This window comes from Theropithecus gelada, chromosome 15, assembly GCF_003255815.1.
Source record: "Theropithecus gelada isolate Dixy chromosome 15, Tgel_1.0, whole genome shotgun sequence".
Lineage (NCBI taxonomy): Eukaryota > Metazoa > Chordata > Mammalia > Primates > Cercopithecidae > Theropithecus > Theropithecus gelada.
This window is the reverse complement of record NC_037683.1, coordinates 31,466,625-31,481,670: the sequence shown is the minus strand read 5'-3', so window position 1 is coordinate 31,481,670 and position 15,046 is coordinate 31,466,625. Positions and strand designations below refer to the sequence as shown.

Genomic DNA, 15,046 nt, shown 5'->3' with positions numbered 1-15,046 from the left:
TATGGTTGTTACCCAGTACATCCGCTCTGCTTGGCCTCTAGCCTGCGAGCATCTCCCCAGGCCAGGCTCGTACATTTTCATCTCTGGATCCCAACACTTGATCCTCAGTCTGGCACATGGTAGGACCTCACTAGACATTTGCCAAGTGATTGATTTGGAGGTTAAAAAAAAATCCCTTGCATTCTGCGTGAAAGCCACATTACTGTAATGGGACACAGGTTTGGAGTTGTGAGTATGAGAACTCAATTGAAACGTGTTCTACCTCTTGGAATGTATTTTGTTCCACATTATGGATACCAAAGAATGCCTGAGTTTCCCTCTTTCCTCTTCATTTCTGCTGTTAATTTTTACTTTCCAAATGAAATGAGTCTTATGTCTAAGAATTTTAGAAGGGATTTTGGTGGGAGTGAAACTGGGTACCCAAATGTTCCCATCTTAGCACTGAAAGTCCAGGAAACCCCTCCGTCCTGGGTTTTCTGTCAGTACAGTTGGCCATTCTCAAAAGACTAATGGAAGCTAGCTGGCAGATCCATTAACTACAAGATGGAGATTTTTTGGAATCCCCTTTAAAGTTTGATTTGATAGATTCTGTATGGTTCTGGTCAGTTCCATTGAATTTGCTACTTCAGGAAGTATGGAACAGATTAGATTTTCATTCTGGTTTCATTCAGATTTTTTTTCTCTGTACAAAGTAATCCCATTGGCTCTTTATTATTATTAGTTAAGACCTTTATTAACAGGTGCTTGCAGTTTGTTGACTTTTTTGAAAACATCAAGTTGTAAACTTTTATTACAAATTAAAAATGAGGCCGGGCACGGTGGTTCAAGCCTGTAATCCCAGCACTTTGGGAGGCTGAGGCGGGTGGATCACGAGGTCAGGAGATCGAGACCATCCTGGCTAACATGGTGAAACCCCATCTCTACTAAAAATACAAAAAACTAGCCGGGCGTGGTGGCGGGCACCTGTAGTCCCAGCTACTCGGAGGCTGAGGCAGGAGAATGGCGTGAACCCCGGAGGCGGAGCTTGCAGTGAGCCGAGATCGCGCCACTGCACTCCAGCCTGGGTGACAAAGAGAGACTCCGTCTCAAAAACAAACAAACAAACAAACAAATTAAAAATGAAGTTATTAAAAATCTCAACCTGACCAGACAGGAAACAATTTAAAAACCTTTAAAGGCGTATTGAGAAAAAAAAAACCGGCTTAAAAAAAAAACCACACATTTGTTATGACCAAAAAGAGACATCTTTAGGTAAAAATAATAAAAACCCCATGCTGCTTAGATAATACAGATAGTTCTATTTATCTGGTCAACGGGCAAAAAGCAAGCACTTAAGGTCTTCAGCTGCAATCTTTTGTTCATTTCTTTTTGCTGGAATTTGATATTTCTTCTTGTTGGATGACTAAACTGGGTGATGGTAGAGATGGTAAGTCGGCATTTACTCAGCCCCGCCCTCCTCAGCCTCGGGAGCTGACGAATTCTCAGCTGGTGGATCGGCTGCTTTTGTCTCTTTGCCATCTTGTGGTTTAGGGTTTTCTTTTCTTTTCTGTTTTTCTTTTTCTTTTTCTTTTGAGACAGATCCTCGCTCTTGTCCCCCAGGCAGGAATGCGATGGCGCGACCTCTGCTCACTGCAACCTCTACCTCCCGAGTTCAGGTGATTCTCCTACCTCAGCCTTGAGAGTAGCTGGAACTACATACAGGGGCCTGTCACCATGCCTGGCTAATTTTTGTATTTTTAGTAGAGACAGGGTTTCACCATATTGGCCAGGCTGGTCTCGAATTCCTGACCCCAGGTCATCTACCCACCTCGGCCTCCCAAAGTGCTGGGATTACAGGCGTGAGCCACCACGCCCGGTCCGTTTAGGGTTTTCTGGGCGTCTGCATCTGTAATTGAAGTTGCGGCGGTACCGACGTTGAGGTGGCTGCTGACCTTGGGTCTCACCTCTTTGATTTTCTTTATCCTCTTCATTGCTGTCCTCTCTAGGCTGTCTTTGGCAAGGAGGGCCCCTGCAGAATCGTGGTCTATGTCCCTGATACATACTCTGCCGCATGGATCTACCTTGTTCTCCCGCACCCTGGTTGTCAGCATTCTCCATCACTTCTCCCTGCACAGGAGGGTTGGAATACCGTGGCCCACGCCCATAGGGTCTCCGCATGTAGGAAGATGGGAACCTTCGCCTGCGGTAGGGCCAGCGTGGTAGGGCCTGGCCTTCGGGGGCACTCTCCTATCCCTCGTTCTTTCCCCCACTCTCACTATTCTTGTAATTTTGCTGGTAATTGGGTGGAGGACCCCTATGACGTGGATAGCATCTATAAGAGTTACGGTCTGCTGCATATTTACTGCCTTGAACTGGAACACCACCAGGACCTATAATACGTGCTGCCTCCGCACCCTTTTCTCCTTCAACAACATCAGACTCCACAGTCTCTCCATCTCCTACACTGCGAAGGTACCTCCTGGGGTTTATTCTTCTTTTTGGCAGTCTGGGGTACAAATATATCTTCCTTAATGTCATTCCTGTATGAAACCATATCCGTTCCTTATGTTGAACCATTTTACTGTTTCCAAAACCTTAGTTGCGGTGACCTGCTTGTCCCCGCCGGCAGGTGCCGCTGATGTGAAGCCGCCTGGGCCACCGCTTCCTACGCCGCTGCCCATAGTGCCTGGTGTTGTGTCACCCGCGCTGAGGGCGGGGACGGTGGGCGGCTGCTAGGTCTCGGCCTTGCTGCTGAAGGTTGCTGCGATGGTGACTGGGGCCGGCTGCGGCAGCTGCGGCTCCTCCCGGGGTGTGATGGTAACTAGCGCCGGAGGCGGCGGTGGGGGCTGCTCAGGGATCTCTGGGGTCCACTCTCCGCTCAGGCTACCGATCGAACTCTTGGCTCTCTTAAAAAGTTAATGTGGCCGGGCGCGGTAGCTCACCCCTGTAATCCCAGCACTTTGGGAGGCCGAGGCGGGTGGATCGCCTGAGGTCAGGAGTTTGAGACCAGCCTGACCAACGTGGTGAAACCACGTCTCTACTAAAAAAAAAAAAAAAAAAAAAAAAAATTGGCTGAGCGTAGAAGCTTGCGCCTGTAATCCCAGCTACTCGGGAGGCTGAGGCACTCGGGAGGCTGAGGCAGGAGAATCGCTTGAACCTGGGAGGCCGAGGTTGCAGTGAGCCAAGATGGCGCCACTGCACGACAGCCTGGACGACAAGAACGAGACTCCGTCTCCAAAAAAAAAAAAGGTTAGTGTGCAGTCGTTTTGGACATACTGAAGTGACTAAAATTGAGACTGAGAAAAATAAGTGTATTAATCGTGGATCATAGCTCTTTTTCTAAACCTATTTTTGGACTGCCTTTTGCTCTAATAAAAAACAGGCTTACTTGGTGAAGTATTTGTTCAAAGACAGGTCTTTATGAGTAATCTTTGGAGGAAGATGAAGTGGGTTAATTTTACTTTAAAAGCTCTGTGGGATGCCAAAGCTGGTAGGATGTGCGAAAAGATGGGCTTATGGTATTTTAAAAATCAATTTGAAAAGAGTTGTGACTCGTATTTCTCATCCCAGTTAATATTCCTGAGTTTGAATTTTGTGAAAGATCGTTACAACGACTTAACTGAAACATGATCAGGCAGGTATTTCATATTCTGGTACATTCTTTATGATCATTCACTGGCTGGCAGACTTCACATGTCGTTTCCCTGGGTCCAGGAACCTCCCTGCTGTTGTCAGCCTCCACTAAAAATTTTCAGTGTAAAATATAGACCTGATCTAGTCATGTTCCTGCTTAAAAATCCTTACTAGCTCTCCCACTTCTCCTAGAATAAATAAAGTCCAAAGACATTCCAGGCTTGCAAGAGCTGATCGTCAGTTGATCTGGTAAGCTTATTTTCTGTTTTTTTCACATCCTTTTTTTTTTCTTTTTTTGAGACAGAATTTCCCTCTGTCGCTCAGGCTGGAGTGTAATCCCGTGATCTCAGCTCATTGCAGCCTCCGCCTCCAGGTTCAAGTGATTCTGGTGCCTTAGCCTCCTGAGTAGCTGGGACTATAGGTGCATGCCATCAAACCCAGCTAATTTTTGGATTTTTAGTAGAGACGGGGTTTCACCATGTTGGCCAGGCTGATCTTGAACTCCTGGCCTCAAGTGATCTGCTTGCCTCAGCCTCTCAGAGTGCTGAGATTACAGGTATGAGCCACCACACCTGGACACAAATCCTCTACTTCCTCTTTTTCTTTCTTTCTCTTTTTAAAATTAAGGTGAAATTCAATAACATAGAATTAACCACTTAAACAAGCAATTTGTGACGTTTAGTACATTTACAATGTTGTGCAACTGATACTACTATCTAGTTGCAGAGCACTTTCACCACCCCAGAAGGAAACCCTGTACCATGAAGCAGTCACTCCACATTCTCTACTCCCTTAGCCCTTGGCAACCACCAATCTGCTTTCTGTCTCTATGGATTTGCCTATTCTGGATATTTCATATACATGGAATAATAATAATATTTGACCTTTTGTCTGGCTTCTTTCACTTAACATAATGTTTTCAAGGTTCATCCACATGGTCACATTTATGAGAACTTTATTCCTTTTTATGGCTGAGTAATATTCTGTTGTATGGATATATCATACAACTTGTTTATCCATTCATCCATTCATGGACATTGGGTTGTTTCTACCTTTTGGCCATTGTGAATGGTGTATGCATATCCATGTATACCGATCTTCAATCCTTTTGGGTATAAACCTGCAAATGGAGTTACGGGGTTGCACAGTAATTCTGTTTCACATTTTGAAGAACCATCAAACCATTTCCCCTCCTTTCTCTTGTGTTCCAATAATACAGTACATTCAAGACAATTTTTGTCAAAGCACAATGATACGACGTCTTTAATTATAACAGGCTGTATAAGTAACCAAGGGCAAGGACTGTGTCATCTGTGAGTCTCCAGCATCTGGCACACGGCTGCACAAAGGTGCTCAATAAATGTTTGTGGGATTGGATGGCTTACAGACAGCTTTATCCTTAGGGAAGATATGGTGTATGTAAGGCTTTGAATATGAGAAGAGCTAAGTGTGGGTAGGGGTAGGTAAGGCAGAAAAGACCTTGCCAACTCCTTTAAACAAAGGGAAAGGAAAAAGGTATGGTAGAACTAGTTCCCCTTAGACCTGGCTTCTCTTGCTGGCTTGCCTTTGATTAACTTATTGTAAATCTCTGGGAAGTTAAATTCCCCTCTGTCAATGAGAAGATTGAATATTTTAATGATATTTAATGTTTTTGTTTGCTTTAAGTTGTGGAAATATTCCCCACCCCCCTTCCTCCCAACCCCAATATGAAGTCACAAATGAAAGATCAGTGTGGTTAGAGTGTGCGTTTGAGGGAAGGGAAGAGTGCAGGGCAGGGCATGGACCTGGCTCAACACCCTTCCTCTTTGTAGCCCCAAGGACCTTGGCAGGACTCCAAGACTCCAAGGTCCTGGCATTTTCTGAGCCCCCATCAATAGCCTACAAAGCTTCCATTCTAAAAAGATTAAGAAAGCATTAACAAACACAAGTACATATTATTGTGCAAAAAAGTATTTTTCCAAGTAGTAGAGGGGTCTTTGAGGATTTACATAGCAACTTAAACAAGAAAAGAACCAAAAGGTCTTTCTAAAAAAATTATAGTGAGTAGTACCCTTGGCTGAAAAGGCAGTTTCCAACCCCCTCCTCAACTCCTTACACTTAAAAAGAAAAGATGTAGGGCAGATTACTTGAACAGAATTGTCAAACATTTTTATTTTCCTAGCTGAACGGATTCCTGCACCATGAGAGCATTTCCTCTGAAAATGTCCTGCTCTAAACCAAAGCTGAACATGTGAGTGGGCAGGTCGAGTCTTGTCTATATATTCCAGGTTTCCTTTTCTTTCTCTCTGTCTGCCTGGCTCTCTCTCTCCTGGTGAAATGACTTGGAATTATGACATCTACACTCTACTCTCACATTGTCTTTTCTTTCTAGTTCTTTGCTTCTGAATTAATCTGAAAGATTAGGGCTTAGCCGAGTCCTCCAGATAACTTCCTGACACGCCAATTGTGTTGGCAAGCCTCACTGGTCCCTCAATAATGATCATTGCTTACACTTGACTTCCTTTGGTCCTGTTCAATTCTTTATTTCCACTGAAGCTCATTTGTAGGCAGCCCTTCTGCCCGAACTTCAAAATCTTCTATTTGTTCAGGTTGAGAGAAATTATTCAGGCAATGAGAGCGAGAGATGGTTTACACGGATGTCTGACTGAGCCAAAACCACGTTGTTCTTATCATTATCGTTCCCACTTGCTGTCATAGAAGTGTAGTTTAAGCCACGATAACCACAAACATTATTCATATTCTACCATTAGCCCTCTCATTCACTTTTTGTGAGACTTCCTGAAATTCCAGAATTTCTCCTAAAAGGGAGTTCCTATGCAATGGCTGCCTCTTTTTGTATTAGAGCCGTGTTATAAACATAGAAAGGAATTTCAGTTTTAATATAATATTCCTCCGATTTTCCTTCCTGAATGTTGACTTTCACTTCAAAATGGGCATAAATGTAAGCACTGTAATATTTTCATCATTTCTTTAAATGCAGTTTTTGAAAGGAACTTACAGTTTTCCGGAGGATGCCCACAGGATAATCCCTCTTGCTCCCCCATGATGCTGTTGGACTACTGGAGAATCGAATGCTGTAATCCTTTACATAGCACTTAAAAAATGATTTAGAAAAGCTAAAGTCTGCCTTGGAAACCTCAGAACTTGTCTTAGAAATCTTGCCTCAATCGGCTTCCAAAGTGTAATGTAACATGATTATTTTCTTTTGGGGAAACCTGTGAAACAGGTCTTGGAGCTCCATTTAATGTGTCAGAGTTTTAATTGATTCTTTGCCGTGTCTGTCCACCCCATAATAGCAGCGCTAAGCGCAGGACGTGTTTTACCGGAATAGTCACCCCGAGCTTAGCTTGTTGTCACATAGCAGGCAGACAATTTCACAATGAAAATAAATCTGCTTCATGCCCTGAGAATTTCTTCCTGATGAAGTGTTCTTTGCTGATGTTGAGAGTGTGATCATTGATATCCGCCAGTTAACACTGATGTGATGTGGTTCCAGGGAAAGCGTTGTTGTTCCTTGCCAGTTCTAGAAAAACAGTTTGGTTGACAAGAGGGGTACCATGGAACTCCGATCCTTGAGTTCATTTACTTTTCTCTTGCTTCTTGGACCACAAGATAGGAGTGATTCCCATGCCCTTATTATAATCTCATATAAAGTACCTTCACATATGTTATCTTACTTGATCCTCATGATAACATTGTAAGGAGGGCAGATCAGGTATCATTATCCCCACTTTACAAACCAGAAAACTGAAGTTCCAAGAAATTTGTAACCTACTCAAGGAACCACAGATAATAAGTGGCCCAGAAAGGACTAAAAAGTAGATGCTCTTTTTCATAATTACCATTTTCCTTGGAGAGCAGCCGAGACTGCTCCACCAAGAGCTTGCTACAGCAGAACCTCCCTACCCACATTCATTCATTCATTCATTCATTCATTCAACAAACACTTGTAGTGAGTATGAATTTTGGGGTTCAGAATTCAGGTCTGTAAAACAAAGTTAGTTCTCTCTCTCTCTCTCTCTCTTTGTCTCTCTCTCTCTGTCTCTTTCTTTCTAGACGGAGTCTCGCTCTGTCACCTAGGCTGGAGTGCAGCGGCGCTATCTCAGCTCACTGCAATCTCCGCCTCCTGGGTTCAAGTGATTCTCCTGCCTCAGCCTCCTGAGTAGCTGGGACTACAGGTGCACACCACCACACCCAGCTAATTTTTGTTTTTTTTAGTAGGGACGGGCTTTCACCATATTGGTCAGGCTGGTCTCAAACTCCTAACCGTGTGATCCACCTGCCTCGGCCTCCCAAAGTGCTGGGATTACAGGCATGAGCCACTGCACCTGGTCATATTTTTCTGTAACTTTAATTAAACTCTTTCTTGGGCACTCATTCCTCCTGATGGCAGAAACTTAGTCAACTCCAGGTTTTCTCATGCAGCTTAGGGATCTGCCCCTCTTCCCTTTCACCCTAGGTTTGTATATAAGTTCAAGCCATTGAGTATGTGTGTGTTTGTGTGAGAGAGAGAGTAAGAGTGAGACAGAGACAGAGACAGAAACAGACACAGAGAACATCTGTTAATGACTCGTAATATCCCAAATTTATTTACCTAGCATGTTTCAGATTCCTGTTGGGTGGGGGTACACAGAGATGAGCAGCAGCATCCCTTCCTTAAAATGTTCAGTCTAGTGAGAGAAGAAGAGAAAGGAGAGTTTGGCCTTACAGTGGGATGCAGGCTAAGAGAGATCCCATGATCAAAACCAATGCAGTAGGGCTTGACTGATTGAAAGATGTGTAAGGTGACATTTGTACCTTCCTCAAAGATCTAAGCAAAGACTGTGTGATTCTACAATTTCCCTGTTACCCGAGCTATTTGGTGTTCACAACATCGGGTAACTTATCAGAGCTCAGATTCAACTGGAAAGCCAAAAGAAACTTAATAGTAAAACAATTATAATTTTGTATCTATGATCTCATTGGACCTTCTCTACCTCTGTGAGAGCTAAAAGGGTTATTCCTCTGTGGCCTATACAAAATTAGCATTACTCAGTGGCCTCTTCTAGGCACCATTGCATGCTGAGAAATGGCAATCTGGCATTGCAAAATAATTTGAACTTTTACTTCTGTCCCTTAAAAAGGACTGAAGAGAGTATATCATTACATAAACTCTCTCCTCTTTCTTCTTTTATCTTCTCTTTCCTTTCTCCTCCCTTTCCCTTCCTATTTGTTCTGTCTCTCATCTATCAACCATCCATTCATCCAGTCACCTGTCTCACACCCAGCTTCTCTTTCCCCAGTCCAAACTCACAGTCCAAATCTTTCAAGCTAACTTGGTTTTAAAAAAATAAACATTCCTGTTTCAGTTTCCTCTAAAACTCTTTTTTTCTTTTTCTTTTCTTTTTCTTTCTTTTCTTCTTTTTTTTTCTTTTTTTTTTTTTTTTTGAGACAGAATCTCACTCTGTCATCCAGCCTGGAGTGCAGTGGTACTATCTCGGGTCACTGCAACCTCCGCCTCTCAGGTTCAAGTCATTCTCCTGCCTCAGCCTCCTGAGTAGCTGAGATTACAGGTGCCCACCATCACACCCAGCTAATTTTTGTATTTTTAGTAGAGATGGGATTTCACCATGTTGGCCAGGTTGAACTCCTGACCTCAGGTGATCTGCCTGCCTCAGCCTCCCAAAGTGCTGGGATTACAGGTGTAAGCCACTGCTCCCAGCTCTTCTTTTTCTTCTCCTTCTCCTTCTCCTTCCCCTTTCCCTTTCCTTTCCCCAAGGAAAGACAGAACTTTCCTTGGTGGATAGAGAAGGAGAAGAGGTATGACTACAGTGTTTGCAAGTGTATCATTTTAGTCTCTCTCCAATCATTTTACAGATGGGAAAACTGAGGCCCAGAGAATAAAATAAACTGCCCAAAGTCACACAGCTGGTAAGTGACAGGACTGTGATTTAAATCTGGATCTCTGACACAAAGTTCTGTGTTCTTTCTACTCACAAGTGGAGTACATTCCTGGTTTCTACATAATTCAAACAAGAGGAAAATTCACATAACTGATTTATCCCCAACCCAAAGCAGTAAAGGAGAAGTCAGTTAATGAAAAAAAATACATAAAACCTAACATGAGAACCATGATTTTGGTTCTTGGTTTGGAGAAGGTGATGGCCACCTGCTGCCAGAAACGAGGCATGAACCAAGAGAGGCAGTGAGATGAAGGGAGCTGAGGGCACTAGATTTCTTGTTTTGATTCGTTTGTGTTTTTTTCTTTTTCTTTTTTTTGAGACAGGGTCTGGCTCTGTTGCCCAGGCTGGAGTTCAGTGGTGCGATCTCGGCTCACTGCAACTTCTGCCTCCCAGTTTCAAGCGATTCTCGTGCCTTGGCCTCCGAAGTAGCTGGGATTACAGGCACGCGCTACCACACCTGGCTAATTTTTGTATTTTTAGTACACTGTGTTGGCCAGTTTGGCCTTGAACTCCTGACCTCAGGTGATCCACCCGCTTTGGCCTCCCAAAGTGCTGGGATTACAGGTGTGAACTACTGCATCCGGCCTGTTTTTTTCTTTTAGATTCAGGGGGTACATGTGTAGGTTTGTTACCTGGATATATTGTATGATGCTGAGGTTTGGACTTCTAATGATTCAGGTAGTGAACATAGTACCCAATAGGTAGGTTTTCAACCCTTCCTCCCCTCCCCTTCCCTTTTTTGGAATCCCCATGTTTATCGTTTCCATCTTTGTGCTTGAGTGTACCCAAAGGGCATTGAGTTTTAACAGTACTGGAATCATGGGTCCCAATAGTCTAGCGAGTTAAGTGTTCCAAGCCAGGGGGAAACTTGAGAGATCTGGGTTACTGATGAAGAAAAACATATCTATACCTGTCAAGCAGTGAGAATAGAAAGCCCCCAGGACTATTTTCTGATTTCAAAATAATATATAGACCTTATTAACTATTGAAATACAAAAGTGTATAGCAGAAAGTAAATAGCTCCTCTAACACCCCAACCCACGTACCAATGAAGGTCATAAGAAATCTTCCATATTTTTTTCCTGTAAAATACAGATACTTCTGGACTTACAATGGGGGTATGTGCCAGTAAACCCATAATAAGTTGAAAATGCAGTAAGTTGAAAATGCGTTTAATACACCTAACCTACTGAGCATCATAGCTTAGCCTAGCCTAACTTAAACATGCACAGGACACTTACATAGCCTATAGTTGGGCAAAATCATTTATGACATGGTTTGGATCTGCTTCCCTGCCCAAATTGCATGTCAAATTGTAATCCCCGATGTTGGAGTTGGGGCCTGATAGGAAGTGATTGGATCACAGAGCTAAATTCTCATGAATGGTTTAGCATCATCCCCCCTTGGTGTTGTATATTGAGAGAGTTCTTGTGAGATCTGGTTGTTTAAAAGTGAGTGGCACTTCCCCCTCTCTCCCCTCTCTCTCTTCCTGCTGCTCTGGCCACGTGACATGTAGGCTCCACTTTTGCTTTCCGCCATGATTGTAAGTTTCCTGATGCTTCCCTTGAAGCTGAGCAAATGCCAGCATCATGCTTCCTGTACAGCCTGTGGAACCAAGAGCCAATTAAAACTCTTTTCTTTATATATTACTCAATCTCAGGTATTTCTTCATAGCAATGCAAGAATGGCCCAATGCAGTCTGGTAACACAGTTCATGGTTGAGAATCTGTTGTTTACCCTGGTGATTGCATGGCTGATTGGGAGCTGTGGCTTGCTGCCGCTGCCTTGCCTTGTGAGAAAATATTATGCTGCATATTGCTAGCCTGAAAAAAGATCAAAATTGCAAATTTAAAGGATGGTTTCTCCTAAATGCATATTGCTTTCACGCTATTGTGAAGTTGAAAATCTTGAGTCAATCATTGGAAGTCAGTAACCATCTATACTAATATGGTAGTAGAATAGTAGAATATTATTCACAATTTGTCTGAATTCAACTCTTTTAAATTTGTTAATTTTATTCCATGGCCTAGAATATCAACTATCTTGTTGAATGTTCCATGTGAACTGAAAAACAATGTATATTCTTCTGTTGTTGGGTGGCATGTTCTTGGCATGTTCTAAAAATGTCAATCAGATTAAGTTGATTGAGGCCGGGCTTGGTGGCTCACGCTTGTAATCCCAACATTGGGAGGCCAAGGTGGGTGGATCACTTGAGGCCAGGAGTTTGAGACCAGCCTGGCCAACATGGTGAAACCCCATCTCTACAAAAAATACAAAAATTAGCTGGGCATGGTGGTAGGCACCTGTAATCCCAGCTACTCAGGAGGCTGAGGCAGGAGAATTGCTTGAACCCGGGAGACAGAGGTTACAGTGGGCCGAGGTCTCACCACTGCACTCCAGCCTGAGTGACAGAGTGAGACTTTGTCTCAAAACAAACAAACAAACAAACAAACAAACAAACAAACCCAAAATTAACTGGTTTGAGAGTGTTCAGTCTTACTACATCCTTACCAATTTTCTGTGCTTGTTCTATCAATTTCTGAGAGGGAAATGTGGAACCTTCCAAGTAGGATTGTAGATTCATCTATTTCTCCTTTCCATTCTATTATTATTTTTTTGCTTCATGTGTTTTCAGGATCTGTTTTAAATACATGTGCTTTTAGGATTGTGATGTCTTCCTTTTCCTGGTTAAAGTGACCAGTTGACACTTTTATTATTATGTAATGTCCCTCCTTTAGACCTGGTGATATTCTTTGTTCTGATGTCTACTCTATCTGATGTTAGCATAGCCATATTAGCTGTTTTTTGTTTGTTTGTTTGTTTTTGTTTTTGTTTTTTGAGACAGGGTCTTGCTCTCTTGCTCAGGCTGGAGTGCAGTGGCGTGATCACAGCTCACTATAGCCTTGGCCTCCTGGGCTCAAGTGATTTGCATAACAGACCTGGGGAAAAATCTAGTGAAGACAGAACCATTCTTTGCATGCTGGGCATGAGGGGTAGGGTGATGGGGAGGAAAAGGGGAGGAAGAGGTGTGCACCACTATGCCTGGCTCATTTTTAAATCTTTTGTAGAGACAGGGTCTCACTACATTTTCCAGGCTGGTCTCAAACTGCTGGCCTCAAGAGATTCTCCCACCTCAGCCTCCCAAAGTGCTGGGATTACAGGTGTGAGCCACTGTGCCCAGCAGCTTTGTTTTGATTACTGTTCTGGTATATGTTTTCCTATTCTTTTACTTTTGACCTATCTATGTCTCTATGTTTAATTTTTTTTTTCTTTTCTGGGTGCTGTGGTGTGTGCCTGTAATCCCACCTACTTGAAAGGCAGAGGCAGGAGGATCCTTTGAGCCCTGGAGCTCAAGGCTAGCCTGAGCAAAATAGCAAGATTTGGTCTCTAAAAAATAAATAATTTAAGTCGGTTTCTTGTAGACAGTACATAGTTGGTTTTTTTTAAAAAATCCAGTCGGACGACCTCTTTTTTTTTTTTTTTTTTGAGAGGGAGTCTTGCTCTTGTCTCCCAGGCTGGAGTGCAGTGGTGCAATCTCCGCTCACTGCAAGCTCTGCCTCCCGAGTTCAAGTGATTCTCCTGCTTCAGCCTCCCTAGTAGCTGGGATTACAGGCTCACGCCACCATGCCTGGCTAATTTTTGTATTTTTGGTAGAGACGGGGTTTCACCATGTTGGCCAGGCTGGTCTTGAACTTCTGACCTCAGGCGATCTGCCTGCCTCAGTCTCCCAAAGTGCTGGGATTACAGGTGTGAGCCACCATGCCCCATGACCTCTATTTTTTTTTTTTTTTGAGACAGCGTCTCGCTCTGTCGCCCAAGCTGGAGTGCAGTGGCCGGATCTCAGCTCACTGCAAGCTCCGCCTCCCGGGTTTATGCCATTCTCCTGCCTCAGCCTCCCGAGTAGCTGGGACTACAGGCACCCGGCACCTCGCCCGGCTAGTTTTTTGTATTTTTTAGTAGAGACAGGGTTTCACCGTGCTGGCCAGGATGGTCTCGATCTCCTGACCTCGTGATCCGCCCGTCTTGGCCTCGCAAAGTGCTGGGATTGCCGTGTTTAGACCATTTACATTTAGTATAATTATTGGTATATTTGGATTTAGGTCTGCTGTTTTATTACTTATTTTCTGTTTGCTCTTCTAGTTTTTTGCCCTGGGGTTCCCCTTTTCCTGCCCCCCCCTTTTTTGGATTATTTAAGTATACTTAGTATTTTATTTCAATTTATCAATTGACTTTCTGGCTATATATATTTTTTGTATCTTATTTGTTTATTTACTTACTTTTTTTTTTAGCATTTGCTCTACCTGAACTTTTACAGTATATTTAGAATTAGTATTTTACTACTTTAGGTAAAATGTAGAAACCTTACAATCACATAGTTCTCTTTACCCTTCTCCTTTTATTTTATAGGTATCATATTTATTACATCTGCATATGTCAAAAACCCCACCAGACAATCCTATAATTTTTGCTTTCAATGGTCATGCATACTTTAAAAGATTAAGAGGAAAAAACAGTATTTTACATATCTTTATTTTTACCTTGTTTGTTGCTTTTCATTAATTCCTGAAGTTCCAAGTTTCCCGCTAGTATTATTTCCCTTTAGCCTGAAGAATTTCCTATAGCAAATGTTTTAAAGTCTATATGCTGATGATAACTTATTTTAGATTTCTTTCATCTGAGAATGTCTTTATTTCACTTTAATTCCTTTAAGATATTTTCACTGGAGGCCAGGCACATTGGCTCATACCTGTTATCCCAGCACTTTGGGAGGCCAAGGTGGGAGGATCTCTTGAGCCCAGGAATTAAAGACCAGCCCGGGCAACATAGTGAGACCCCAATTCCACAAAAAAGTAAAAAATTAGCCAGGTGTGGTGGTACACACATGTAGTTCAAGCTACTTGGGAGGCTGAGGCAGGAGGATAGGTTGAGCCCAGGAGTTTGAGGCTACCATGAGCTGTGATTGCCGCTGCACTCCAGCCTGGGTGACAGAGTGAGACTCTGTCTCAAAAAAAGAAAAAAAGAGATTTTTCACTGGATATGCAATTTTTGGTTGAAAATTATTTTCTTTTAGCACTTTAAAGATGTTAATATAGCCACTGTGGTTTATAATGAGAAATCAATAGTCATTTGAATCATTGTTCTTCTAGAAGTAATTTATTTTTTTTCTCTAGACTCTTAAGATTTTACAATATATATATTTTTGTTGGTACAGTAAGTCTTCACAATGTTTTCTTGGAGGTAGTTACTTATAGTGACTTTAAGCAAAATGACATATGACAACATTAATTTTACCGTAGGCTAATTGGAATAAGTGAGTTAAGTTCCTTTGGTATATTTCTGATCACAAAAACATCATCAAACTTCCAAATAAAGGTCAAAACATTTCTACCATTAAACCCTGAAGTAAGTGTGAGCTATACATACATTTAAGAAAGATAAAGTAAAGGGGCTGGGCATGATGACTCATGCCTGTAACCCCAGCACTTTGGGAG

At 42.7% G+C, this 15,046-nt stretch overlaps 1 pseudogene; it reads right to left on the bottom strand.

The window, feature by feature from the left end:
- Positions 1-1,438: 1,438 nt before the first annotated feature.
- Positions 1,439-6,349, bottom strand: LOC112608516 (annotated as a pseudogene).
- Between the last annotated feature and the right edge of the window lie 8,697 nt (positions 6,350-15,046).